Genomic DNA, 20,289 nt, shown 5'->3' with positions numbered 1-20,289 from the left:
TATGACAATGCTGGCTGATGGCATCTATTTCAAGGGACAGTTGTTAAGCCTTAGAAGGGATCCGTGCAAGGCCTCAAATGAAGCACTTTACATTCAGCAAGAAATCCTCAAAGGGTCAGTCTTTCTTCCCTTGCTTCCCCGTACCCAGGATAACATCTTGGAGGCCCCAAGGGCAACAAGAGGAAAAAAATGAAATAAGCTTAGTAAGTTCTGAATTGTGCTTCTTCTTGCTGGACCCTTCTAGATGTCAGCCTGTGGGGTAAATGTTGAAGGAGTAGGGAGCCCAGTAGGGAAACCAAACAGCTGAGCAAGAACTGCAGCCAGCCCCTAGTGGCAAAGCATCCACCCAAGGACGAGGGAGGAGGGAAGAGCAAGAGGAAGCACCCTATCCATGAAGGGGAGGACCTGGGGATACCTTCTCAGCTCTGCTAAGACTTTGCTCTAAATTCACCTTCTATCTGTTCCTGCTGATAAAGGAGTGGATTTTTTAAATTCTTTGCAGGTTTGTAAAGCTGGCTTTGAGTTAGCTATCATCTCAATAACTGACAGCATTAACAAATCCCGCCCCCCCCCCCCAAGAACTTAGCATTCCTGAGGAAAAGAGTAAAGCTCTTTCTTATTCTTCAGCTCAGTAACTCGGGAGAACCTGTTATTTGCTACTCATAAATAAGTCACTGCCAAAGAGACATCAAATAACAGTGAATGTCCTGGGATCCCAGAGAGGCTCCGTGATGGGAGCAAGAGCAGATTATTTCAGGGACCCTGGAGGTGATTTGACATTTCTTAAAGAAAAACAAAGCCAGGGAGAATTGGTGGATGAGAAATTACATTTACCACCTCCAATCCATTGAATTCATACTTAAAGAGTAGCCAACTTTTTTCCTCTATTGGTCACTTTTAACAGTAGAAAGTAAAAATAGTTGTATAGCTAACTGAGGACTGCAGTAGCTCATCCCCAAATTACTCAAGACGGAACTATAAAGTCGACTGGTTTAGAGGTATAAGGAAGCCTACAACAGCTCCGATGATGTGTTCCCTTCCCTTGGGAGTATCAAGTCCCTTGTCAGGGAACCTCAGTCTCCTACCTATAAAACGAAGAGGGCAGTGTGTGGCAGGGTATCACAGAAAACAGGGCCTTTACTTCATGCTTGGGGAAATAATCTCCAAAATTCATCTGGTAAGGAATTGGAGGGAGATGATGAATGGGTCTGAGTTTTAAAGGACTTTTCTGTCCTTTGAGTAACATCACAACAAAAATTTCAACAGCCCTGGTCAAGAAGACACTAGTAACCACAGAGATGTTGCTACGTGACTTAGCCTGCTTGTGTTCCAGTAACAACATAGCTTAGATTAAGGTCTTAGAGAGAACAGTATGGAAACTGACTGCTGAAGGCTTTCTGAAACATAAAGAACACATGGATGTGTTCTCATGTGGTCGAGAAGGCAAGGCAGCTTCTAGAGCACTTTTTTTAAGCATTAAACTCTTTATAATGAATTATTTTTAGGTTACAATGTAATAACATAATTTCCTCCTTCTCTTTCCTCCCTCCTAACCCTCCCGTATATCCATACTTGCCTCATTCAAATACATAATCTCCTCTCTGCATTAATTGTCATTACATACATACATGTATCTATATATGCAAATATATTCCTAAATACATCAACACAACCTGCTAAGTCCATTTACTGTTACTTGTACATATGTTTTCAGGGTTGGTCATTTGGTCCTGATCCAGGCTCTTCCCTGCAGACGACTATGTCTCTAACGCCCAGTGGTTGACTGTAGTTCTTTGTGTAGGGTTGAGGTCTCCCGCACTTTCTGTTCCTAGTCTGCTTTGGCATGTCTGTCACTCATGTGCAGGCAGTCACACTGGCGAGACATTATTGGTTTACCTTCTAACATTACTAGGCAGCACAGTCTTTCAGCAGACTTTGTGATTCTCTGGCTTCACGATCTTCCCACTCCCTCTTCCGAAATGAGATCCCTGAGTCTTGGATGCCGATGTGCTATAGATGGTATCCATGGGGACTAGGCTCCACAATTCTGTGTTTTGATTGATTATGGTTTGACGTAACGGCCTCCATCTGTTGCAAAGAGACGTTTTCCTGATGAGGGGTCAAGACTACACTTCTCTGAGAGATTAAAGACAAATAGTTAGAATATAGTTAGGGGTGATTCTGGTTTAATAAGGGACAGTTTTAAGTTCTTCTTCAAGATCCATGACTTCACTAGCCCTAGGTTGTCAAGGTTTCCAGCAGCGAGCCTGGTTTCCTTCTTGATGAACAGGTCTTAAGTCCAATTAGAGAGCTTGTTCGCTATCACCAAGGCGTACATGCCACTGATGCACTCCTAGGGTTATGAGCCATGCTGGTTGTTGGTGTAGTCCATAGGCATCATAGCTGGGTATGACTGCTGGTTGCTCCCCTCTTTTGGAAGCCTTCATGGTACCTGGTACCCTAAAAGCTAATCCTCAGGCAGGGAGCATCCACGTCAGTTGATGCTAGGACCTCTAGGCCCTGTTTCTGAACTGCATGGTATCTTCACCAATAGGGAATCACTTTCCATCTCTAGTTGGAGTGAGAAACCAAGGGTAATAACAGTAATCTGTGATGTTTCTGGAGTCTTGTAGACATCCCTGACCAACAACTCAAAAGAGGGCTTCTCATGCCTGGTGTTGGGATCTTGTCAGTCAGTCTTTGGCTCTTGGAGGGAGCATTGTCAGCCCAGATGGGAGCACTTCACTTAAACTATATATGTATATTTATACACCGACTTATATGTATTTTAACGATATAGGTAATAGTGCGATCTTTATGACAGTCTCAGACATTCTTACAGTCATGTTACCCTTCTCTCTCTTCGTTATGTATTTATTTCCCTCTCCTTCCATAATTAGAGCTTGTCAATATTTTCATTTTATATGAACACAAGTCCCATTCGTGAAGGATTCTCACTTATGACCTAGTCACTTCCTAAAGAGCCCATCACCAAATACTGTTACATTAGTGATTAGGGACACCAAAAGTTCCCTGTTGGGACAAGGGGAGAGTGTATGCCTGGCACGCAGGCCCAATGTTTGATCCCCAACATTGGGGGCAGGCCCAGGTTTGATCCCCAGCATTGGGGAGAAAAAAGCTTGTTACTTGTTGTTCTATCTGTTTTTGCTTTCTGTTGCTGCAATAAATACCATGACCAAAAACAACATGGGGAGCAGAAAAGTTTATTCAGCTTTTACATCCCAGGTCACAGTCTATCACTGAAGGAAGTCAGGGCAGAAACTCAAAGGAGGAACCAAAGACACCGTGGAAGGCCACTGTTTACTAGCTTGTTCCTCATGGATTCTGTATACAACCTTATACTTGCACAATGCTCGTACAACCCAAGAACACCTGCCTAGGAGTTGGAACCACCCATAGTGGGCTGGACCCTCCTACATCAATCAGTAACCAAGGAAATGCCCCTACACACTTGACTCCAGGCCAGTCTAGGTGGGTGGGGACCAATTTCTCAATCCACTTTTTCTGATATTCCTCCTTCCCAATCAACTCTAACTTGGGTCAAGAAGACAAAAAAAACCAAAAAAACAAAAAACAAAAACAAAAAAAAAAACAAAAAACAAACAAACAAACAAAACTAACCATCACGCTTGTATATTTCCAAGTGTGCTTTAGGAATTAAAAAAAAAAACAAAATAAAAGTCCTTGCTTCGGAATCTGCATATTAGCCCAACGGGCATGTCCCACGAAAGCCTTCACTTACCAGGAAACTGCGACAGAGGAGAGGACATTCTAGTGGGACTCTAGATGAGAGAATTATGGGAGAAAGGCAAAGTAGAAGGACCCAGAGGGTCCTAGAGGCCTACAAGTAGAACATTATGATAGGCAGATTTGGGCACAGGGGTCCCGCTCAAACTAAGGCACCAGCCAAGGACAATACAGGCGGTAAACCTTAAGCCCCTACCCAGATCTAGCCCATGGACAGAACACTCTCCAAAGTAGAGTGGAGAGTGGGATATTACTTTTTCACATACTCTGGTGCCTCACCTTTGACCATGTCCCCTGGACGGGGAGACCTGGTGGCAATCAGAGGAAGGACAGCAGGTTACCAAGAAGAGACTTGATACCCTATGATCATATAGAGGGGGAGGTAATCCCCCTCAGGAACAGTCATAGGGGAGGGGAATAAGGGGAAAATGGGAGGGAGGGAAGACTGGGAGGATACAAGGGATGGGATAACCATTGAGATGTAACAAGAATAAATTAATAAAGGAGGAAAAAAAAAAGAAAAATTATAACTCGCAGTTCAGTCCAAAAATAGTCATAAGAAGATAGACTAATAAAAATTAATTTAAAATAAAAAAAAAGTCCTTGCTTCTAAGAAAGTATCTACTGGGAAAATTGCTCAGTGTTAATAATCAGTTTGTCTTATTAAATCATCTTCTTCCTTACCCTATCGTCCAAACTAGTAGAGAATTCAGAATCAGCTGAATAATTTCACCATTGAGTTAAGTAATTTAATAAGTGTGGGTTTTCTTCTGGCAAATCCCAAATAATGATGCCAAATTGAGAAGGAGGCCTTGTTATTAGCTTGAGGGTAAAATGCTGCTGTCGTGGCCAGTACGGCTTTTTAAAAGGCAATCTCACCACTTAACAGCCCAGTAACCCCCTTCTATAGGTACGTTTCTGCAAAGTTTATGATACAATACCAGATTGGGACAACTTTTCCCAGTTTTCAGTGACTAGTTTAGTATAATCCAACCTCTGACCACAAACAGTATGTTCTGTGTAGTTGATGACCTCAAAACCAAAGCTCTCTCAAAGGTAGACCGAACTGGAATGTTTCGGAATATGCCATGGAAATATTAAGAGCTATTATGATTAACATCCCCCCTTTGTAATGAAGCCATAAGCAATACAGTACATGAGTGCACATATAGCTAATGTATCAGACTGGAGCATGAGCAAAGGCATCATGGGTAAATGATGGATGGTAAATGAGGAAGGAGCAGGATGGTTTATCATTTCCTTTTCTTGGGTGCTTTGCTGAACTATGAGGTTCTCTGGGTCAGTTTGAGAAACACTGACATACTATTTCCAATCCTACAAAAATTCTCTTTTTAGAAACTATCTTTAAATAATTTCATTTTATTGAGGATAGCACACAGAGTTCCTATGTGCCCTTTACTTACTCTCACCTAATATTAACATCTTAAGTAACCATAGTTATTTAAGTTCATGATCAGAAATGTGAACTGACTTTGCTTTAATACTACAGAAGGATCTACAGAAAACGCTCAGCTTTCATCAGTTTCCCCATTGGCCTACTCTCCTATTCCAACCCAATGTCCCATAATGCATTTGAGTCACTGAGATGACTCATTCCCTTTAATCCAGGGCACATCTTAGGTCTGTTTCTGTGACCTTAACAGTTTCGAAGACCCTCTGGTTTCTTGTAGTTTGCTTGATATTGTATTTCTAGTGGAAATATTATGTGACATCATAAAATTTTAGTGTTACCATACCATGAATATGGGATATGGATACATTTCCTTACTTTTGAGATCCAGGTATATAGGTGTGTGCATGTGCTGTGTGGAAGAGAAACACCATGTTATTGCTGAGCAGAGTTCAGCTATACGGGGGTAGGGGCGTTGAAGTTTGCCTATTCATGTACTAGTTGGAAAACATCCTAGTTATGAATAAGGCTGCTATGGACATTCGTGTACAGCATTGTCTACAAATGTTTTCCTGTCTTTGAGGTAAGATTGGGAATGGTATGTATGTATGTGCTGAATTGTATAAGAAGCTGCCAACCATCTTCTTAACAAGGTGTCTGAACCTTTGTGTACTTGAATTAGTAACATGCAAGAGTTCAAATTGTCCCCATTTCTCACCAACACTTGACATGACTGTATTGATTAGTGTTTGCTTATTTATTCACATGTTTATTTGGGACTGCTTGTTTGTTTGAGAGTTTTACTATTAGCCAGGCTCTTTCCAGAGCACAGTCTGTGTGTGCTGCCATACCTCAGTCTTATTAGTCTTGCTGATGTTATCTGAGCCTCTTACAGTAGCTATGTGAGGTTTTCCTTTGCATTTCCCTGATGACCAGTGATGCTGAATGTGTCTTCGTGAGCTCCTTACTCATCCATTTGCCTTCTTTCAGGAGGCATCTGCTGAAATGTTTGGCTCACCTTCTTGTTTTGGACCCGTCAGTGGTCCTCACGTGTAGAGAATATAAGGGCCTTATGGGATAGACATTTTCTTCCACTCCATGGTTCTTTCTTTTCATTTTCTTAGAATCTTCTGAAAAGTAAGGGTTTTCATTTTATTTTATTGTTCCATTTTGCATGATGTGATTTATCTTATCAATCTTTTTTTCCCTTTTCCAGTGTTTTCTTTTCTGTGCTTAATAATCTAATAAGTCTTTGTGTAACTCAAGGTCATAAATGTTGTTTTCTAGAATGATTCTCTAGTGGCAAGAATTCCTAGCATCTATCTCTTCTTTTTAATTTATCTCTCTGCTCACCTCATTCTAAATCAAAGAACCAACAGTTTTTTACAGCTAAGTGTACTTAGAATCATTAATCTTTAGCCCATGAAGAAATGTTTATAATAACCCTGGAAACTTTTAATTCTCCTGGAAAATGACTCCCAACACTTTTAATTTGCAAACTCTAGACAAGAACTCAGATAAAGACAGTGGTGTGCTAGTAAATGCATAAGTACTAGCTCTCCTTTAAAAGCTAATACTTTCATAATATCCCTAACTGTAAGTACTTGTAAATTTCCAGGGTATAACTATAACATACTAATTTCAAGGTACTGATGTTAGCCCAGCAAAAATTTGATGATTGTCTCTCATGAATTGATCCAAGCCTCCTCCAGCACATCACCACATAAAGCTTGTGTATTTGAACTACTCCATAAAGCAAAAAGGAGAGAGTAACAGGAAATAGGAAAAGAAAGGAAGAAAGGAGAAGCCAACAAAAGAGAAATTAAATAGCTGGCTAACTGTAGGCAACTGGATTTATTCCCACTGAGGACTCTGTGGAGCATACTGCATACCACTACTTGGAACTTAACCAGTGAGGACAAAGAAGATTGGGCTTTTGATTCCCTGGCTCCTACTTTACTTTTTCAGATACTTGACCCTATAGATTGTTAAGACATGGGCATGAGATAAGCTGAAGGACATTCTAGAATACTAGTAGAAGCCTTAGGCAGAAAGACAGAACCACAGCTAAGGTGAGGAGCTATCCATTGCCTGAAATGGGCCAAGAGGTACATCTGCTCTACACAGCACATGACTTTTCAAGTCTTGAATTATCATCCATCTGTGCCCAATACTCCCCAAGAGTCACAGCCAAAGATATCAGTCCCTGTCTATACAAATGTGCTGAGAAAATGCAATTGAGTAGAGGCACCTCTGTATCAATTAAATAATACAGAGGTCTCAAAGTTCCCAGCTGATCAGAACCCAGTAAGATCAATACTCCCTCCAGTAGTCATGACAATACTCTTCTTCCATCAGTTAGTAGACTGTTTCAAAGAAGGGAGCTTCTTATTTTGTCTTTTTAAGTAGTATTAGTATCAGTAATAGAATATAATAAAATAATTTCCCCACCCAAGCTCCTTAATTATCAAAATTATTTATAGTTAAGGGATAGATAGGGTAAGGACTGGGTTACAAACTGATAGACACATATATTTACCTACTCTCCTCCCTCATTGTCACTGTGTTTTGAGCTGTGGTAATGACTTGTCTTCTGCTGACTTTTCTTTGCTTACACATCTGACCTAGTGTTTTTGTGGTTATGTAGATTAGAGAAAATCTTATCATGACAAAGAAAAGATGGTTTCTTCAACGCAGTAGTTCGGTCTTTCTTGGAGCAAAATAGAAATTGGCCACAGCTCTGTCTTCTCCTCTGGGAAAACATCCCACAGATGTGGAGCAGATGGATCTAGATTTAGACACCATCTGTTTCTCAGTTGCAATTAACATTGAATCCAGGATGGGTTGGATTTTACCATTGAGTTGGCCATCTCCATTGACCACTGGGGACTCTTAAATCATGTGTTTGTTGGAATGTGAGACTTGGGCTGGATTTCTTTGGATGGGCATGAACTCTTATGAGACAAAGGAGGAAAAGGAAACTAAACTCTTTGGCAATCCATCCTTGTGTAGCTGCTTCTATGGAAGTAGCCATCACATCCAGAGAGCAATAAGCCTCTTGGTCTTGCTTTGTGAGTAAAAAGGGGCATAAGGGAGAACATGAACACTTCCTCAAGTCCTTTCTAGTCTTGTGGCTCCACTTTTCTAAAACACTGATTAAGATATTGATGACCTTTCCCATCAACAACTCTGTCCATTACTTTTTGAATGCTTGCTGCATTCTAGCCATCATGCTAAGAATTTTACATGTGTTATCTAGCTTCAAAACCACCAAATAAGAAAAATAATAGTAGTTCTCTCATTTTACAGACAAGGGAAAAATAAAAGCATAGTAAAATTAAAATACTCACCTAGCGTCACATGCCTGAAGGATGACCAGGCTTCTGTTTCTATCTTCGTGACTGCAGTATCCTCCTGCTTCATGACTGTGGTAGCCTCCATGTCTCCTCTCACTCCCTTACAATGAGGAAGAGCAGTAATCAGCCAGGAAGTTCCCCTTATTTTGGTTTTGTTAAGTATAAACAAGAACTGTAAAATCTGAAAGATGCAATTCTCTTCCAGTAGGCTTCTAACCTTTCTAACCTTGGCATACCTTTCTCTTCTGTCCTTGTGTGTTCTATCTCTGTGTGCCTTCAGACAATTTCCTGGGTTCCTATTTGTAACACTGATTCTTGCTTCCTGTAAGCCCTGAGGAGGGTAACAGAATCCCTGATTAAATTTTAGTGCTCTACCTTACAAACATGTCTCCTAATGCTGATGTCAGCATCTACAAACTAGAGCAAGTCCATCCTTCTTGGTAACCATGAGAACATCATGAAGTGCTTCTCTAACAACAGGGAGGGTTTAAGTATAGAGGTTTAGGACCATTTTTCTCTTGAACCTTGATTATTTCTTCTTCTTCTTCTTCTTCTTCTTCTTCTTCTTCTTCTTCTTCTTCTTCTTCTTCCTCCTCCTCCTCCTCCTCCTCCTCCTCCTCCTCCTCTTCTTCCTCCTCCTTTCTTTCTTTTTTTTTTTTTTGGTTTAAGTCACAGGAGCCAAACAGATTTCAATGACATAGTGAGAGCAGGAGTTATGCATTGATTTACTAGTTTCCTTGGACTCTCCTTGAATTTTAAGCTAGCTAACATCAACCAGAGGAGAAAGAGGAGACCATGTGCCCAGCCAAGCTAATTGCCTAACAAGAGAGGTTTTGGATCTCCTACTTAAAAGTCCATAGTAATTAGCTGGTAATTATTCTAATGCATTGTCATTGAAGTGTGACGTTGGAAGTGCTGTAAGAGGAAGTGTGGCCCTGGCTTAATTTGATAGACTGGAGGCTAAGCAACAAAGTGAAACTGAGAGTTTATGCTCCCCACACAAACCTATTGACTTTATTCATTTATACACACAGCTCGAGACTGGATCCCCCCTGCCCACACATCCAGTTTGTTAGATCTTTGTGGCATGTTAGGAAGGTTCCAGGTATGTTCCCAGGGTGAACACTATTGCAAACATATCCTACAGGACTAGATTGGACATACTAAAGGCACACAGTTAAGGAGGTGATTCTGGAAGAGTTCTTGCGGCTTCTAACAAGATGTCCAAACCTAAGTTCTGCTGGGGCCTCTAGCCATTACCATAATGATGCCAATTCTCTTGGGTTCCAAGTGTTTACACACTGAAAGACAGGGTGGGAAAAGGAAGGTGGGAAGAGAGGTTGGACATTTCATCCTTGCTCCATCCTGGCTCTTTGGGATCTGGTAGGACCTTGGCAGGGATAAGGGAACCAGCCAACATTGTTTGGATGTCCAGAACCTCGCAGTGGTGGGGAACTCTTACCTTGGCCTGAAACATGGACAAGCAGCAGGAAGGGAGTTGCTCCAATGTGGTGAATACTAGGAAAGGGATTCTAAGCACATCTTTAATCACATAGGGAGAAGAGAGTCCTAGGATCCTATAGAAGCAGAGAATATACTGTGTTCCCTTGGACTAGCTACATCAGAACTACCTTCTGCTGGTTAGAAATGCAGATTCCTAGGGCTCATCCCAGGCTTCCAAAAGTACGTCTTCCAGAGTCTGCTTGGGGGCCCACTTTTCATATGTATTTTGGGGTGACTCTTATACACATAAAACAGTAAGAAAGTTACATGTGAGCTTTTATTCATGTATTAGATAGAGAATCTATCATAAGGTCTCCAACAGCCTACTTACAAGTGACAGTTTAAAGCCCATTTCCCAGTAATGAGAAGTAACTGAGACTTCCACTGAGAGGCCACACCCACATTTCACTGTTAGTGCTGTGACTGCATGCCTACACTCGTAGAGAGGGGGGAATGCTAAATTCCATTGAGTAGTAAGAAAAAATGGCATGCAAGGAGAACTGAGAGCCATGTTGTGTATGACAAAATAGGAGAGCTCATCTGTAACATATTCACAATGTTAAAACGATGAGAGCATAACACGATGAGTATGCAATTATCCCGAGGTGATCATTACCCAACATGTATATGAATCAAAATATCATATTGATGCTTTGGATTTAGCTCAGCACTAGTGCAGTTGCCTACTAGGTGTTCATCATCCCAGTAACACATATGTAAGCTCAATTTTCTTAACATTTGTTATTTTATTTTATGTTATTTTATTACGAACTTATTAACCGAGCATACATCACTTATAATCTGACTAACCTGAACAATAGGAGAAGAGGATTGAAGAATACAATAACAAAACCATAAGGATATCAGTTCCGAGGAATGATTCTTCTGGCATAATCAGCAGGATTTCTTCTGCTGGAACCTGCAGCAACCAGAACCCGGAACTTCAGCAGGAGCCGGAGCCCTGAAGCCTTCCCTCGAGTGGTTCTCTCTAGGAGCATCTCAAAGTGGAGCGTGAACAGCTAAAACTATCCCAAGTCTCCAAAGGCCCCACCTCCAGTTCTGGGCTCATTTATATATCTCCTCCCAGAGTCTGTTCACGGATCTTTTCAGCCGGCAACAATCAAGCTCCCGTACAAGGTGGTTTGTCTTCTAGTGGATTAACCTCATCTGTTCTCACAAGACTGTTCCCCATCCCACACTTGGAATCATACCAAAAACAGGTTTATCTCTTCTACACACACACACACACACACACACACACACACACACACACACACACAAACACACACACACCATAGTTTACATTATTAATACAACTATGTTGATCAAGAAAAGAGACTTAATTAAAAACAAACCAATGTAATGAAATTTCCTTGGGAAGTTGGATACTTATAGACCCAGTTTAGGGTCACTATTTTAAGGTATATCTCCACAGAGGAATTTAAATTCAGACAAAGGACAGAAGCAATGGTATACAGTCCTCTTCTTGAGATGCCGTATGACTTGGTGATTGAGGATGTGTACTCAGGAGGTTCACACTCTGCCTCGGACTAGCTGTGTGGCCTGAGCCAGGTCCCTTACCTTCCCTGTGCCTCACTCAGTTCCCCATCATGAGACCAGAGGATGCCTCCTACAAGTTGTAAAAGAGTATGGCTGGCTGGCACACAGAGAGAACCCTGGAAGTCCATGCCACCATCGGCACCAGCCCAGCCTTACCCACCTGTCCCCAGACCTTCCCTCAGGAGATGTCCAACAGAAGCAGTGGAAGTGAATGCCTCCCTCAAGGACACAAGGACCAATAGCTCAGGGGAAGAGACCACACAGCAGTCATGCGGAGCAAGAAGGGCAGAGAGAAAAGACAGAAGCAGCACAAGAGTAGGGAGGCCGTTAGCAGGTTCTCCCTCTACTGAACTAACTTCCCAGAGATAGTAAATCTTCGTCTCGGGGCTCCACAACAAATGGCCTTGATGCTGTGCCTCTGAACAGCTTCGGATGAAACTGGGCATCTTGTCGTTTGTTTATTCATTCATTTAAGTGCATTTATTCCTTCACTTATCATAGTGTGTTTACTCATTTACTTATTGTAGTGCTGGGGATTCAAACCAGAGCCCTGTGTGTACCAACACAGTTCTCTACCCTTAAGATGCCCCATCTGACCTCTAGGACCTCTAGGCCTACTGCTATTTCTTCAAAATATAATTGTCATAGAAATCGTGTTAATGGATAATGTCTTAACCTGTAACCCTTTCCATTAGAATCCACCCACCCCCTTTTATTTACCTTACAGGTTTTTCACTTAAATATTATGGTTTCCACTGCAGTGTTCTTATGGAATTTCTTTCGATGTGTGGGATGTATCATGTCTCTGTATCTGCATGTGTTCCTCATGCTTTTTCTTTTGCTCTTTTTTGTTTTGTTTTGCCCTATATTTTGTTTGTTTGTTTAACTGCCCGTTTGTTTTCTAATGAAAGAGAGAAAGAAAGGGTGTGGATTTGTATAGGTGGGGAGGTGGAAAGAATCTGGGAGATGCTGGGGGAGGGGAAACTCTGATCAGATATGAAAAAGATCTATTTTCAGTAAAAATTAAAATTAAAAAATTCCAAGGGCCTGAAATGGCACTAAAGACCTTCCCAATGCCAGCCAAGTAATGACTCTGGCCGACACTCAGAAGAGCCGTGTAGTCTTCTGGAAGGCGGCTGCTGCTGAAGGTGCCCCGTCTTGATTTCACCTTGGATTTTATTCCTCCCACATTCCTGCTTACCTCACTTCCCTTTTGCTTTAATTTGGGCTGTCCGGAAACAACCTTGAGACAAAGATTGGAATATAAGTTGTTATTTTGGTAGAAGCTGGTATCACTGGGGAACTAGGAAATGGGGCGAGGAAAGGAAGAATGGTGATTGATAGATGGTCCATGAGCAGGAAGTGTGGTGATAGATGGTCCATGAGCAGGAAGTGTGGCGATAGATGGTCCATGAGCAGGAAGTGTGGCGATAGATGGTCCATGAGCAGGAAGTGTGGCGATAGATGGTCCATGAGCAGGAAGTGTGGCGATAGATGGTCCATGAGCAGGAAGTGTGGCGATAGGTGGTACATGAGCAGGAAGTGTGGCGATAGGTAGTACATGAGCAGGAAGTGTGGCGATAGATGGTCCATGAACAGGAAGTGTGGCGATAGGTGGTACATGAGCAGGAAGTGTGGCGATAGGTGGTACATGAGCAGGAAGTGTGGCGATAGATGGTACATGAGCAGGAAGTGTGGCGATAGATGGTACATGAGCAGGCACACAGCCTTCGGGGCATGTGACACTCCATCCAGCTAGAACTGGCCACCTAGTCACCCTACCCGGAACACAAAGGAGCTAGCACTGATGTGCCAACTCCTGTAGGTGACGGCTTGGGGGATCTGTGGATGGTTAGTTATTCAGCATTTCTTTTCCACACAGAAGCGGGTTTTTGATGTTGAAAAATTAGTGGTGACCAAGAGACTTGATACCCTATGAGCATATACAGGAGGAGGTAATCCCCCTCAGGAACAGTCATAGGGGAGGAGAATAAGGGGAAAATGGGAGGGAGGGAAGAATGGGAGGATACAAGGGATGAGATAACCATTGAGATGTAACAAGAATAAATTAATAAAAAATAAAATAAAATAATTTTTAAAAAAAGAAAAGAAAAGAAAAATTAGTGGTGAACCAATTTTTGCTTAAAGATGGGGAAGGAACATTGGTGTCCATCACCTTTATTCCCCTCCCTGCAAAGCCTCTTCCCTGCCATCTTATTTGAAGCCTGCATCTATGCTGTGAGGCTAAGTCTGTCGCTCTGCAGTCCATAGCGTCTCCGAGTCAATGGTAGACACTGGATCAGTTCTGCTGTAGCTTCAAGGGGCCAGGAGACAGAAAACTTGTTATGAGAAAATTATTTCATTTATTTACGTATTTGTTTGTTTGTTTGTTTTGTATGTGCATGCATGTGTTGTGTGTACATGGGCATATGGATGTATGCACATATGTATCTAGGTATGCCAAATCTGTAGCTTCGCTGATTTCACTAGGCTGGCATCAGTGTCAGTGCAGCTCCCAGAAGCCATGTGTCTCCATACCCCCGTACAAACATACTGCCATGACTGACCCTTATATACTTTCTGGGGTACTCAGACCCTTGTGTTGCATAGTAGGCGCTTAACTGAATATGCACTCAGATCCTTGTGTTGCACAGTAGGCACTTTACTGGATCTGCACTTGGGTCCTTGCGTTGCACAGTAGGCAGTTCACTGAATCTGCACTCATGTCCTTGTAGTGCACAGTAGGCACTGCTCTGAATCTGCACTCAGGTCCTTGTGTTGCACAGTAGGCAGTTTACTAACAGAGACATCTCACCAACCCAAAGAAAATGCTTTTAAAAGAGATAATTTTCCTTTTCAAATCCTAGTCCTAGGAGCACTTGATGTGTTATAAGAGAAGGGAAGGAAGATCTGCTATTCTACTAATGAGCCACAGTTTGGAGGGAGGTCTAGAGCAATTTCCAGCCAGGCAAGAGATCCGCAGCCCCGCTCTGTGAAGGGTTTCCCAGCTCTTCATTCATGGAATCGAAAGACAGAGCCAGGAGGGCAGATGATGTAGTAAAATGAAATTATCTGTGAAATCTGCTGACTGTGGACGCCACATAAAACAGCAGGGTGAGAGTCACACTCCTCAAATACATTTTCCCCGCGATTCAAAAACGCTTATGGATATCAACACTCCAGCTACAGTCTGTTCACCTCCATTAAGTCACAATCCACAAATATCTCTTGTTATGTTGGGCTTTTTTTTTTTTTTTTTTTTTTTTTTTTTAGTTTAACCACTGTAGCCAGAGTTCTTCCGTTTTGATGTTGTTGTTGCTGCTGCTACTGGTGTCCATGTTGTGTGTGTGTATGCCTGTGGAGATGGGTAGATGTGTGTGTGAGTGAGTGTGTGAGCATGTGTGTGTGAGCATGTGTATGCAGGTACACACAGAGGCCAGAGGCAAACGCCTGCTCTATCGCTCTCCACCTTCTTTCTCTGGACTGAATCCCTAGCTGATCATGTAACTAAGCTGGCAGTCAGGAAGCTAGCTACCTGTCATTTTCCTGCCTCACCCCTACTCACGCCCCCATCTCCACCTCTACCCCCACAACGTGACTTACATGCCACGCCTGGCTTCTTATGCGAGACCTGTGTTCCAAATGCGGTCCTCAGGACTGTGTGACAAACGCTCTATGCTCTGAGCTGTGTCTCCAGCCTCCGGTTCTCTCGCTTTATTAGTCCCAGTCAACTTCGAAGTCATCCTATGAGGCAGCAGTTATCTTTAAATGTTTAGGCTCCAGGACTTCCTCCTGGGGGGGGGGGGGCTTCTCTAGGCTCCCCCACTTCCCTTGCTCAGCTGAGCATCTATCCGCCATAGAAGTTAGAGAGATGACATGGCTTCCAGGATGGAAACCTCAACTAACGGGGACCTAAAGAGGGGGGTTTCCATCTCTCATATAAAAACAAATGGAGAGGGTTTCAGGCCTCAGCTCCAGTGGAAACCGGTGCCTGTGGGTCTTGGCTACCTTATCCTGTTGGTATATATTACTTTTCCTGTTACCTCATAGTTACCCAACGGCTGCTGCCATTGCAGAGATCACATCAAAATTCAAAGCAGGAAGAAAAGATGACTTGAGTTGGATGTAGGCCTACTCCATTCGACTGAAACGGTGAATATGGCTTATAGCTAGCTCCAGGAACACTAGAAAAGCTAAAGGTACCATTCAGCACAGCGTTGGAGTTGTATTTGTGAGATGAAAAAAAATGAATGGCCCGTGGATAGGCAACCGACAGTGTCTGCCGTGCTATAGACCTCAACCCTACGGTCCTCTCAGCTTGAGTTCAGGGGAGCCACTTGTCTTCAGCTCTCCAAACCAGACCTCAAATCATTCTTGTTTGTCCAAAGACAGCACCCATGACATGTTAGCGCTCCCTTCCCACCAGGTCATCTGGCTCTGAGTTGGTGCCCGGTACAGTAGTGTCCCAGCAATAACCAAAGAACTCTTTAAAACCTGAAGCTTGATGCCTTCAGCACAAACTCATTTTTTGTGGTCTCTGAGTCGTATATTCTTTAAACATATGAAGATCGCACCGGTGGAAGAGAACGCCTGTGGTCCTCCCTGGCCCTGTTAGTTCTTCTCTGTCGTTCTGTCACTTAAGAAATTTGAAAGTCTGAGTTCTAGACTGTCAGTCATGATCTGTGACTATCTTTGTTACCTTATCTGTGCCTGTTGCCACATACAAAAACAATTAACTGGCTCAAATGTCCTTGGACTTAGGTGACTTGCTGAACTTGGAGTTGGCCAGTTGTAGCTGGTCTATACTCAAGAGTCATCTTTGTGTCATTGTGTCATGTGACCTCTGACAGGCTGGGCAAGAGCAAATAGAGTGAAGGGCGCTGTTCCATGTGTCTTTTCCTCTGGAGAGTTGGCTTGGCCACGTCTCCATAGCATGGCCACTGTTGCCACAGTAATATTGGTATATAAGGTATGTTACTTTGCTCAGGCACCTTTGCCCATTTTTTTCCCATGTACTCCCCAAAGCAACATAGTAAGCCACTCACATGGCCCACTGATTGGTCCCACACCAGAGGCTACGTAAGGTAAGAAAAGTCACTAGAATTTACAGTGTGGAAGGATCACATCTGCGAGTTGATGTACCTCTTCATCTCTCTGGGTTCCTCCCAGGCTCCAGGCATTTCTTCTGTTAGATCTCAGTGGTGAGACCAGCTGGGCCAGGATCCATCCACTTCCCAGAAGCCACTCTGTGTCAGCACAGCCTGGAGCAAGGCAGACACAAGTACATGATGGATGCGGCTGCCATTCAGGAAAAGAAGACTAGACACATGGGCAAAGTCCAGACTGTGCACAACTAACACAACGTGCAGGTTCCCACTCGGACAGCTCTTCTAAGCTCCAAAGAAGAGCAGAAGACCCTGTGATCCTCAGAGTCAAGCTAAAGCACCAGAGATGACCTGCCCATTTTCTAGACATGACACTCCAGGCCTCACATCCACTTGTTCAGGTTCCGGGTCTGTCTTGTATTTTACAGCAAACCTGGTAAAAGACATAGCACAGGAGAGTGTCCGCAAACCTGACAGGCAGCCCCAGAGGAGATGACTGCAGTTCATGATCCTTTCTCTGCACAGTTGGAGGAGACAGAAAAACAGAAGGCAAGCTGGAAACCAGAGGCATCACGGATGAGAGCTGACCTGTGTAGAGAGAGTTTGGTTTGGAGAAGGCTGGCGAGGGCCCTGAGGTTCTATCTAAGCCTTGCCATTTGTTTGTGTCTTCCTGCATTGTCTGAGAAATGGACCCAGGGACTGCCTGCCTCCCATGAGTACCAGAAGAAGTAAGAGAGAGAGAGAGAGTTCTGTACAAGACCTGGGATGGAATTGTCAACAGCAGCAAATGCTATTTTTCTCCTCCTTGGTAATATCCTCTACCTTTCGGAAATGTAGGGCTATGTAAATGAATCAGAAAGTGCCTTAGTCTTCTGCAGCGATCTGTTCCCGTGGACAGCTCCATGGACACCACGTTTTCTGTAAGAGCCCTGCACTATACATCTGGGCTCCATGGACACCGCGTTTTCTGTAAGAACCCTGCACTGTACATCTGGGCTCCATGGACGCCGCGTTTTCTGTAAGAGCCCGGCACTGTACATCTGGGCTCCATGGACGCCGCGTTTTCTGTAAGAGCCCTGCACTGTACATCTGGGCTCCATGGACGCCGCGTTTTCTGTAAGAGCCCTGCACTGTACATCTGGGCTCCATGGACGCCGCGTTTTCTGTAAGAGCCCTGCACTGTACATCTGGGCTCCATGGACGCCGCATTTTCTGTAAGAGCCCTGCACTGTACATCTGGGCTCCATGGACGCCGCATTTTCTATAAGAGCCCTGCACTGTACATCTGGGCTCCATGGACGCTGCGTTTTCTGTAAGAGCCCTGCACTGTACATCTGGGCTCCATGGACGCCGCGTTTTCTGTAAGAGCCCTGCACTGTACATCTGGGCTTTGAGCCTTTATTTGGGTTCCTTGTTCTTCTAGTTTGTGCCCTTTGTTTATTTTCCTGGTGGGAACTTGCTTTCCTGAGGGCCTACCAGGAGAGATTTACAAAGGATTACAACCACAGAAGCAGCCTCTCCTCCTGCTCCCAACTCCCCAGATGCCAGAGAGTGCCCCAGAGCAGGGAAGGAGCACCCACCGGTCTCTCGGGCTTTATAGCACCCCCCCCCCCGCGTGCAGTGTGCTCTGCCTGATTGACAGCGGGTATCCCCACCTTGCCTCACCCTATCTCATGAACTTAAATCAGCGTGGCTTCCCGTGGCCATCACACTCAAAGCACCGAGAGCTTGGCAGATCCGTTCATTTCTCATCCCAGCGTAAGCGCCGGCGTTAGAATATTGGATGGAGGCTCTTGTCTTGAAACGGGATCAATACTTAATATGGGAACATGCGCTTACTGAGAGGGTTCACGGACTTCTAAGCAGTGCCAGCTGCTCCAATGAGCTGGCTATGTCAGTGATAGACAGCTTATTTAGATCTTGGTTAATCCACAGATGTGTCGCTCTGTATTTCAATTACTTAATTTGGATGTCCTCTCAAGGATAATGTTAAAGCCTGCATGTCACTGGAGCAGCCACGTCACACAGCACAGGAGGGCTTGAGTCTATTGTGGTTTGGGAATGCATTTTTGGGTCATGCACAGTGCTTTAAAATATAGCACTATTTTTTTATTTGACATATTCAAAAATGCCACAGGAAAATGATTTTGTAGATTATGAATATATATCAAGCAATAAAAATGTATTTTTAAGCTGGGGGGTGGTGGCTCATGCCTTTAATCCCAGCACTCAGGGAGGCAGAGGCTGGTAGATTGCTGTGAGGCTGACCTGGTCTACAAAGTGAGTCCAGGACAGCCAAGTGTACACAGAGAAACCCTGTCTCAAAAACACAAATAAAATTATTCTAGAGTCTTCTCTGAATGCTACCCTTCCTGGCTTCTTAGAGATTAATAAAGTATAAAAATATTTACCTCTAAAATTTCCTACCACCTACACAAATCATACAAGAAGTGAAAATTTAGGGCAAAAGGGAGAAAATATGGCTAATGATTATAAAATATAGATCAATTCATTCTGATGAAGAAACATGGCTAGTTGACAGCATAACCAACTCATATGCAAATGCGCTTATATATGTGAGTTGGTCCACACATATATCTAAACAATTTAACAAAAGAAAGGCTTAATTTTTAACATTTTCATATAATAGTGTAGTGTAGATTGAGTTGCTTATCACTAAATGTACATTCACACAATCACTCTTGACAACATGGCACCAAACAATGAGTCATAGTTGATCTGACCATCCCCTGTGGTGTACTTTGGTAGGTTTTGATAATTCAGCGTAGTCTGCACTTTGGGCACGTTATCTCTATGCTTTCGTGTGACGTTTCCACAGAATGGAGTGTTACATTGTGCTTGGCAATCCCCCTGTCCTGTGAGAGAGGATGAACACATACACATGGGGAAGATCAAGTGCACGCAAAGGGAGGCAGGGGGCTGAATTAGTGCACTGGCCAAGAGTTAATGACCTGAGATCATTTCCGGCTAGGACTGTAGCAAAGACCTCAGGAAAGAAAGCTGTAAACAACAGAAACACCGCTAACAGCCTAAGTGCAAAAGACAAAGGGTTGGCTCATGAAGTGGCAACATTCACTTCGTTTCACATGATGTTGGGGTGTGTGTATGTGTGTGTGTATGCATCTGTGTGTCTGGGTGTGCATTTGTGTGTGCATATCTGTGTGTACACTTATGTGTGTGTGTGTGTGTGTGTGTGTGTGTGTGTGTGTGTGTGTATACATATGCCTCTTAGTTCAGCTTCTTGATGTGGTAGCACCATTTTCAGGCTCTCTGTATGACTGCTCCTTCTATCAGCTAGTGGCTTGAGGGGTATTTAAACCCTATTAACCTCTGCCTGGCCTTCAGCAGGCCTCCTGCACACCTATCACTTTGTGGTGAGAAATGGCGTGTTCTGGTGGCTGGCTTGGGTCTTAGGCTTATGCCCTGTGTGACTGGGGGCCCGTGCTGTAAAACAGAAATCAGGGGGACCGTAAAAGAGAAGACAATAATAAATCTACTAGTGACAATGCTGGAAATTGGGCCAGCACTGGTAAACACTTTAGGCTACAAATACTGGAAAATTCCA

The 20,289-nt window shown here is 43.5% G+C and overlaps 1 protein-coding gene and 1 long non-coding RNA gene across 2 annotated transcripts in view; one reads left to right on the top strand and one right to left on the bottom strand.

The window, feature by feature from the left end:
* Nucleotides 1-20,289, top strand: part of SLC24A3 (solute carrier family 24 member 3) — a 496,071-nt gene that overhangs the window by 333,117 nt on the left and 142,665 nt on the right. The window lies entirely within an intron of this gene.
* Nucleotides 5,938-13,516, bottom strand: LOC311594539. The gene is made up of 4 exons (XR_014778120.1): nucleotides 12,800-13,516; nucleotides 8,772-8,866; nucleotides 8,530-8,635; nucleotides 5,938-6,309 (listed from the first exon to the last, which is right to left on the bottom strand). It is a non-coding gene; the product is annotated as an uncharacterized lncRNA (long non-coding RNA).

This window comes from Acomys minous (assembly GCF_964271855.1).
Source record: "Acomys minous genome assembly, chromosome: 3".
Classification (NCBI taxonomy): Eukaryota; Metazoa; Chordata; class Mammalia; order Rodentia; family Muridae; genus Acomys; species Acomys minous.
Note: the sequence above shows the minus strand (reverse complement) of the source record. Positions and strands in the feature narration are given on the sequence as shown.